Here is a 10,280-nt window from a genome sequence, read left to right as displayed (position 1 = left end):
GATGAAATAAAAAATATTAAAAATCAAAATTAGAAACTAGAAATTATTTGGAGAAGAATGCAATTGGTCCCATAATTTTTGGATTTAAAATGAAGAAGATATGAATTTTTGAAAATAATGGAAATAAAAGAAATAAAATTAGAAAATAAGCAATTCAAAAAAACGAGGAGCGTTAGATCTGAGCTCATTAATTGAGCTGGCAGATCATACGCTATAGAAGCGCGCTTTCACCATAGGTCCAAGTCAATGCGCTACACATGGCATTATTAAAAGTCAAAAGATCCAAGGGCTGGGATATAAACTGGAGATCAGATCCAATGGTCCACAACGCATCTGGCAAAGGGACGGCCATCGGAGCCACCTTCTTCTCTGGTGAGCATGAAGATTCCGGTGACATTTGCAGGTTTCAAAAGCTTAACCAAAATACACGATCCATACATCGCTGGAAAGCTGGGATGATGTACATCATCCCTGTACCACTCAATTCCACTCTAGATCTCTACATTGAGAGAAATCAGAGATGGAAATTCTGTGATGTTCAAGTGAACTTCATGGATTTCAATAATTGAGCATACAAAACAATTGCCTCTATGAAGAGGACTTCAGCCAACACAAAATCCAAGCAAATAGATCAATAATTGGTGAGATTCGAAGAAAAAACCAGTTGAAGAACAACCTTGAATTCTGGAGATTTGAGCTTGCTTCCTTGCTTCCTTTGGCAAAATAGAAGATCAATGGAGTATGAGAGAGAGGTCTAGGAGCTTTAGATCCAAAGATTCAACCAGATGTAGTTGAATTTTAGATCTGAAAAAAAAATGAAGAGAAGTGAAATAGCTCATTTGGTGAGAGGTTAGGTTTTCAGTTCTGCAGCATTTCAGGTTGATTCATGGATGAAATTTGAATGGAATGGAGCTCTTAATTATAGATGGAAAGGCAAGGCAAGTGTGATTCAATCCGTGTGCATGGAATTGGATATTCATTGCATGGGCTTGCATGATCATGCAAAAGGCCCAAATTCAATGCCAAATGCAATCTGAAATGAATGTGAGATGATTTGGACGCGTAGTTTGGAGTGAAATGGCTTGTGCATGGAGTTTTGATGTGTTATGCATAATTGAACCAAAAACTTCCCCTCTTCGAAAATGCCATTTGCCAAATCCAAACATGAGCATGTGAGTAATGGTTGGAAAGGTTTTGATGTGAGGAACAATTGTTATGTTGGGCAAAAGTCCATTTGAAGTGTGGAAATTGGTGAATTTTGAGTTTAAAGTGCAAGGTGCAAAACATGTAAAGGCAAAGTTTCTAAATTTGGCCAATGTTCAAGCCCTTCTGTTTTAATGATGCAAGCCTCAAATGAAAAAACCTCCAACATAAACGTTGTATATCTTTTAAAGACAATCAAAATGGACTTAAATGTTGCATCATTTAGATTTTTTATGAAAGAGTTATAGGCACTTGAAGTTGGACTTTTTTGCCTTTCAATGCATTTGGTCCAAAAGGACCTATAATGTCTTGCATTATCACATGTATTTCCTTTGAGATTTTGAAATTGTGTTCAACATAAACTTTGAAGTAGATATCTTAAGCTTTCCAATGCATTTGATCCCATCTCAAAATTATAAAACATGAATGAGTTATGTCCTTGGGAAGTTGACCCAAAATTAGGGATTCAGTCAAAATGACCTATAATGTATTGGAATGGGAGGTGACCTTCCAAGCTTCAAATCAATTTTTGATGAAGACGAAAATTGTTCATATTGTCCTTAAGAACATGTTTTCTTTTGGGATCATCTGCATTTGACCAACACATAAAACGTTAGGTCTCAGTGCATTTCAAAATAGTTAGATGAATTTGACTGATCAACTTCTCAAGTCCATGACTCATATCTTGATGAATTGATGATTGAGGACACTCAAATAAGTTCAAATATGCATGAAATGATGAATTAAAGAACTTCCCTTGATTTCATTTGATCATGGGCTGAGGTTGCTTCAAGAGTAAGGCAAAATGGTGCACAGATGAATTAGGGTTTCTTTGGGGAACAAACCTCAAACCCTTTGACTTGATTTGATCAAAATGATGAATTGAGATGCTAGGGAGGCATATTTTATGGATGATATCTTTGGGAACCATTACCATGCTTGTTATCATCTTCACTTGGCCATATCTTTGTACCAATGATCTCCTTGAAGCATTTGACCTTGTGATTGCTCAAGCTACAAACAAAAGATGTTAGTGACATATTTTTGTGCTTTTGGTTAGTGAACAAAATAAGGAAAGCAATGAGATACAAATCAAGCATGCTTGGTGATCTCAAACCACTCACAAGAGGTCCCACCCAAAGGCAAAGGGAACCAAGATGCTTATGATCCTTGAGGCAATGCAAATGCAATGTTATGATGCCATGAGGGATCTTAGGGAAAAAATTAGGGTCTTAAACCATTCACGGGCCAATTTTCAGTCAATAAAATATTATTCAGTCAAAATCTCGTTGTTTTATTTTTATCTGTTTTGTTTGCCGAAGACGTCAAAATATTTGATAAGCATTGCATTTGAAAATTTAAGGTCTTGCATAACATGATATATAAAACATGTGAGATTACCTGTGATTCTAGGTAACCTGGTTGGTAGCCGGAGTAATCCATATCATACCCAGGGCATTGTTTGCTTGTTTGTGTTGTAGGAATGACGTTCTGTAGCAGTTGTTTGCTTAAAGCACGGGATGATGAGATGGTAGCCAAGGTGTTGTTGTCATCTTATCCCTGCAAGTCGCATTTATGAGATCTCTCCTCAAGTCGAGAGGACCCAATTTCCCAGTATTTTTCTTGCCTCTAGCGTATCCGTGTGTTAGATTATGGTTGTTCCCTAGCAGGTGTCTACCTGAGGATGTTCCCCAAGCAGAGAGTGTGATGAAGAAGGTTAATCGATGAATGTCCCCAGGAGAGTCTTTCCAGTAGGTGTCGTCTACCTAAAGATATTTCCCCAGACAAAGTTTGTTTGATGTTGCCAGCTCCCCAACAGTTGGTTTGGGAGGTTGCATGCCAAAACTCTTATTCCATGCGGATGTTATCTCCAGCAGATTGAAATTCCCTCATGTTCCCTAGTTGAGCGATGTTCGAGGAGTTGTTTGTTCCCCATTGGAGATTCTTCGTCCCCATACGAGCGTTGTCTGAAGTTTCCGCGCTCCCTAATAGGGTTGTATACGTAAAGGTTGTTATATCTCCAGCAGATTGAGATTCCCTCGAGTCCCCCAGTGAGTATCGGTGAAGTACTTGTGAGATGATGTTGTTATCCCCGCAAGAGCGCCAGGCCAAAATTCTTGTTCTCCAGAAGTTGATGATGGATCCTTATCCTCGACAGGGTTAACATTTCTAGCAGGAAGTCGACTGTTTTCCTTTCCCCAGCGGAGTGACGCCTCTCGCCAGAAGGTTGACTGTTTCTTTATCTCCTGCAGATTATGCGCCTGGTGGTTTCTCCCACAAAGCTTCGGATGTTGCAAGGATTTCCCCGCATGACGTTTCCTTGTATCTCATTTATTTCCCAGCAAATTCATGCATCATTACATTTGCATCCTCTAAATGTGTAATTTCCATTAACCTTGGAATGTTACGCCATAAGAAAAAGTCAAACATGTTGTAAGACCCCAATTTTGACCCTAAGATCCCTCGTGCAATCTCATCATATGGATTAGCCTTGGGATCATACCTTGGCATTCTCCTTATCCCTCTTTCATTAGGTTTGTTTTAGGAGAGATCACCAAGCACCATGTGATTGCATCATACTTGTATATTATCATTTTACTAACCAAAATACCAAAAATATGTCTTTTCATTTGCCTAACTCTTTTGTAGGTAAGGCATGATCACCATTGATCTATCAAATTCACATCTAGGGTTTAAGACCCTCATTTCTAAGAGCATAACCAAGGAGTGATCCACAATGGCTCTAAGCATCAAATATGAATCCCAATGATCTCTACATGTTATTTTGGTCAAGCATTCTTCAAGAGTTTAGAGTTGATTTGTCTTGGAAACCCTAGTTCATCTAGGTATCTTGAGTAACTTTTTCAACAAGCTTCTTCACCAATTGATCACACTTCTCAAGGGGAACTTAAAATTTCATAATCTTATGCATATATGAGCTACCATGAGCCTAAAAAGTTAAAAGAATTGCAAGTTGTCAATTTGGTTGATGGTGGTTGGCCAGATGGATTCATCTGATCAAAACTGGGTCTCCCTAAACCCTATCTCCTACAATTTTCATCATATGGAAATGATTCTAAGAGCAACATTACTCTAAACTACATTCAAAATAACATTCATGTTGAGGTCTAGAGCTGATTTTGCTTGGAAAGTCATCTTCTATGTTGAAACATTATAGGTCATTTTGTCTAAACCCTTATTTGAAAGTCAACTTCACAAGGCCATAACTTGCTCATTTTTTATAATATGAAAGATTTCCAAGTTTCAAAATCAAATTCAAGATGTCTACTCCAACTCTGATTTTTGGAGTGATAGCTAAATCAACTTTTATGAGCATGTGATATGAGGATACATTATAGGTCATTTTGGACCAATGCCATTGAACAAGTGATTTTCCTCAACTTCAAAAATGCATAACTCACTCATCCTAAATCCAAATGATGTCAACTTTGTGACCATTTTGAAGTTTTTTGAAAGATATACAACTTTGATGAAGACACGTTTCTCATTTGGAGCTCACATAAAAAGTTAGGCAAGGTGGAATAATTGAATATGTGACTTGACACTTAGAAAATATTTTGACATGTTGAAATTTCCAAACTTCCACCTCAAAATTCACCATGATACAAGTTCCAAATGGAAATGTTTTCAACATAAGTGTTGTTCCTATTTATCTAAGCTTTCCAAAGAGTCCTAATTCACTCATTTTGGACAAAGTTTGATGGGTCTTCACATGGCTTAAACAGGCTTGTATTAGTTGGCAAGATTCATGCTTCAAATGTTCAAATAACTTCTCCTTTCCATCCAAGCTTCATGTAGACCTCATTTCAGTTGATTGTGGACCTAATTGGATTGCTTCATGGGCCTGCACACGCCATACAAGCATGTGCATTTCATTGCCAATTTTGGAGAATTTTTCAAGTGTGGAAATAACACTTCTCATTTCTATAAATAGAGGTCCAATGCCTCACTGTTTGGAGATTCAAAAACTCCAGGATCCAAAGCTTTGTATTACTCTTAACCTACTTCAACAAGCTCCATAAGCAAGATCAAGCACGAATTGAAGACAGAGAGATCCATTTCTGCAACACATTGAAGGTATTTTTCCAGATTTTTCTTCTCTTCGATTCTCTCTCAATTCTCATCAATTCTCTTGGATCCTTGGTTGTCTGAAGTCCTACCAATGTAGGCAAGAAGATTGAGTTGCTTTGAGGTCAAATCGAAGCAACTCAATTGACACACCTCAAAATTCAACTCCACATATCTCTCTATATATTTGGAGTTAGTTAAAATTGAGGTGATATTCGTGATCTATGCTATTTTTTCTTTAAGATCATGTCCTCTTTTCTCATTTATGATATGGTGATGATTGAACCAGTCCGGCCAGGGTCATCGGAGAAGATGACTGGCCTTTGGCTCCAGCGAAGCGCTCGAAGTGTTCAGAGCCATTAGACGAGTTCAAAATGTTTTAATCAGGAGCGTACATTGTGATTACCCAGCGTGTGATCAGTTGACTCAAGCGCATCGTGGAACGCGCGATCTCAACCACTTGATCTGCCACCTCCATTAATGAGGGAGGTCAAGTGGTCCACGTTTTCTAATTCTCTGATTTTTATTTTTATTTCATTAATTTTCATTAATTCATATTAATTTTAATATTGATCCAAAAAATTTGAGAGTTTTTTTTTAATAAAATCCTCTTTCATTTTCTAAATTAAAATTATTTTTTGGATCATTATTAATATTTTTCATGATTTAATTGATTTTGTGATTATTTTTAATTGTTTAAAAATATTTTTAAGTTTCCAAAAATTCTGAAATTTTTCCTCCAAGGTCCTTTGACCATGTTTGACCTATGATAAATCTCATGCCCATTTCTTTGGTGTTTTGATCAGGTTTTAGGAAATTGACCGACCATATTTAATTTAATGCATTATTTTTAATATTTTTAATTGTTTAAATGCCAAATTAATTGTGTTGAGCCATTTTAATTTCCTTTGCAAGTTTGACTTGTGTTGTTGGGCCTTGGTCAAGGTTGATTTGACTTTGCTAGGTTAAGATCATTGGATTTAGGGGATTGATGGAATGTACATTCCATCTCCCAAAATGAATGAATGATCTTGACTTGGTAAAAGTCCTCCTTTGTCCAATTTGAGTTTGATCCATTTCCCCTCCCTTTTCATCTCATTCCCCTTCTTTATGCATTTATGTCATAGACCTATGATATCTCTCTATCCTAAGGCTAGTTGATTGCAAAATCAACATAAGTATGGATGAGATTAGGTCCCCCCACTTTGCATATTCTTTTTGTGTGTGGTATGTTTCATGAGCATAGTTCATCATACTATGTCTCTAACATGCATTAACACCAAAATTCTATTGCCCGACCTCAAATAGTTGTGACTTCTACATAAGTCCAATTACGATTACTTAACATAGTGCTAAATTTTGACATAAAAGGCATAGCATTCTAGTTAGTGAGATTATAAGTCTCCCATCTTTCATGGTATTATGTGGAAACTTGGCCTTTTTTCCTTCCTTTGGAAGATGTCTTGGTTCAAGGATCCATGCTTGTGATAAGTGGGTTGAGTGTTCTCCAAAGAATGACTTAAACAAAAGAAAAGAAAAAGCAATACTAACTTCTAACTCATTAACAACTAACATTTAATTTCAAGTCATTTACTTTTAATGCAATTGAATTTTTTAGCTTTACTCATTTGCCATTATTCATACCATTCTAATTGTTTATGTTAATGTCATTTTCACTTTGTCCATTTGAACCATATTTTTGTGATATTTTGTTTGGGTATATTGTGTTTGTTTGTGTGGTCTTTGACCATTAATGTACATAATAAGAACAAAAACCCTAAAAAATATCTTGTGTGGACTGTTGGTTTAATCTGAGACAATTGGACTTAGAATTTAGGCAACATTCCATATGCAAAGGACTTGGCCAATGCCAACTTTCATGAAACCAAGTACTTGTAATTTGAAACTTCATCTGATACATCATTGAAGATCCCTTTGAGTTCATCTGCAACATGATCATTATGAAGCTGTTATTTTGAACCTGTGATTTATGCATTGTGGAATTCATCTACTACCTGGGAAAATCTGAAGAAGAACATGGAGTTGTTAAGATTGGATGTGACTATCTTTATTTGATGCCTTTCTTTTCAAGTTCCTATTTTATGCACTGTTTGTTTCTTGATTCTAAAGTACAAGGGAAATTTGGGTTTCTATATGACATTCTTGTTTATTGGATTGTAGCCTATTGGTCAGATCTTTTCAACCCTCAACTTTTAATTTTATGCTTAGAATTAGTCTCTTCATCTCCTCCCCACTTCTTTAATTTCAAAATCTCTCCCTACTTTTAAAAACTTCTTTGTTTGTGCTTATTTTCTTTTAAAAAAAACTTTGACCGTATTGCAAATTAAAAACTTTGGCCTTATGTCATTGCATTTTCAAACTTTTTATTAATCAAACTTGTAAATAAACTTAACTATACATGACTTAAAATTTCAAAATCCAAAAAGAACTAACTCATTCAAACCATTTTTTAGGCCTTGTGCCTTCCAAACTTAAATTTATGTTAAAAATAATGCATCCACTTTGAAATTGATACCACGAACTATGAGGTTTTGGTCCCTCATTTTCATGTTGGTATGTAGGCACAAGTTCGAAGGTCTTGTCAAACACAAAAATATAATTAATGAATTCTTTTCTCATCCCCCCATTCTATTTGTTTGCAACGTCATTTATACAAAAACACATATGCACACAAGAAAGGGCTCCCTAGGAGTACCTAGGACACTTTGGGTGCTAACACCTTCCCTCTATGTAACCAACCCCCTTACCTATAATCTCTGGCATTTTATTAGTTTTGATTTGTGAACTTCTTATTTTTGGGTTTCGTTCGTACTTTTCCCTCTTCCCTTGGAAACAATAAAAGCGCGGTGGCGACTCTTGTTTATTTGATGTCTAGCTTATCCATAGCTTGATGATCATGAATTTACCGCTACAGAAATTAAGTGGCGACTCTGCTGGGGAGTAGTCTCTAGTGGGTTTAGCCTACTTTTTTATATGTATATAATTGTTATTTAATGTATGTATATTTGTTGGTATGATATAATCTGCTTGTTGTGCTTGGTGATCTTTGACTGGTAAGATAACTTCTAACCCGAACTTGAGTGCAATTAAGATAGGAGGATGGTATAGTCATGTTTGACTTTTGTGGAGTAGTCCTTAACAAGTTGGCTTGAGACCCATCTACTCAGTGGAGACCCTTTTGGATTTGGGAATGTCACACAAGTATTTGTGGTTAGGCATTAGTATCTCTAATTTTGGGTCCGAGAAGCTGAGGACCGTAGTAAATTTAACCCCTCTTGGCCTATTTAGGACGTAGTGCGGAGACTATTCAAGTGTAGACTTGATAACAGTTGTTACGCAATACTACACTCAGATGAGTTTCTCTTGAGAATATTATGGGTTGATGAGTCAGTCATCCTAACCTATAATATCTGATAGATGGAATTAAGACTCTGGGAACTTTTTAGAACATGATCTACATGTTTTTATCCTTAGTTCACTCCTTTGGGATGGTTCTTACCCAGACTCCATGCTCGTGACTTACAACAAACCCTTGATTCTTGGTTGATCCAATCAAGTCTTGTCAATATCAATGGAACTTGGGTGTTGATAAGGTGTAAACCATAATCCACCAAAATGGATGATTGATCTTGACAATGACTTGATTCATTGTTGCATTCATGCATTCATGTGCATCATAACATTCATCACACGAAAATTTCAATGAACTGAGGTGTTATTTGCAAATATTTTCAAACCATGGATTGTAGACGAAGGAACACTAAGAAGTACAGTTTCAGATGTCCCGACTTGAAAGAGTTAAGGAAGCTAGCATCTTTTGTATTAGATCCCTAGGACTTCAAACAACGTCATGGGAAGCTTCTGTCTATCTTGTCTGCTGATGTGGTTCAAGGACTTTTGAGTGTATTAGTGCAATTCTATAACTCTCCACCATTGCTTCACTTTTCTGGATTATCAGCTTGTGCCTATGTTGGAGGAGTATGCCCATCTTTTGGGAATACCTGTTTTTAGTAAAGTTCCTTTTAGCGGATTGGAAGAGATTCCCATATCTTATCTTATTTCCGAAGCTCTTCACTTAAAGAAGTCTGAGATAGAGGCTCATTGGGTGAAGAAAGGAGGATTTTTTGGGTTGCCTTCTGATTTCCTCATCAAGGAAGCTACTGTCTTTCCTCAAGCCGGTAGTGTGGACGCTTTTGAAGCTATCTTTGTGTTGCTCATCCATGTATTAACTTTGTTCCCTAACATTGACGGTTTTATTGATGTTAATGCCATTAGAATTTTCTTGATTGGGAATCATGTGCCTACTTTGTTGGGTGATGTAGCGGTAAATTCATGATCATCAAGCTATGGATAAGCTAGAGATCAAATAACAAGAGTCGCCACCGCGCTTTTATTGTTTCCAAGGGGAAAGGGAAAAGGTACGAACAAAACCCAAAAAGTAAGAAGTTTTCAAATCAAAACTAATAAAATGTCAGAGATTACAGGTAAGGGGGTTGGTTACATAGAGGGAAGGTGATAGCACCCAAAGTGTCCTAGGTACTCCTAGGGAGCCCTTTTTGTGTGCATATGTATTTGGTACAAAATGATGTTCACAAACAAATATAGAATAGGGGGATGAGAAAAGATTTCATTAATTATATTTTTGTGTTTGGCAAGACCTTCGGTCTTGTGCCTAAGTACCAACATAAAAATGAGGGATCAAAACCGCGTAGTTCGTGATACAAATTTCAATGTGGATGCATTGCTTTTAATAAAAATTAAGTTTGAAAGGAACAAAGGCCTAAAAATGGTTTGAATGAGTTATTTCTTTTTTGGATTTTTGAAAATTTAAGTCAAGTATAGTTAAGTTTATTTACAAGTTTGATTTAAGAAAAGAAGTTTGAAAATACAATGGCAAAAGGCCAAAGTTTCTATCTTTTTGCAAAGTGGTCAAAGTTAGAACAAAATAAGTTCAATAGAAGAAGATT

The sequence above is a fragment of the Lathyrus oleraceus genome, chromosome 4 (genome assembly GCF_024323335.1).
Source record: "Lathyrus oleraceus cultivar Zhongwan6 chromosome 4, CAAS_Psat_ZW6_1.0, whole genome shotgun sequence".
In the NCBI taxonomy this organism is placed as follows: Eukaryota; Viridiplantae; Streptophyta; class Magnoliopsida; order Fabales; family Fabaceae; genus Lathyrus; species Lathyrus oleraceus.
This window is presented reverse-complemented; position numbering follows the sequence as displayed.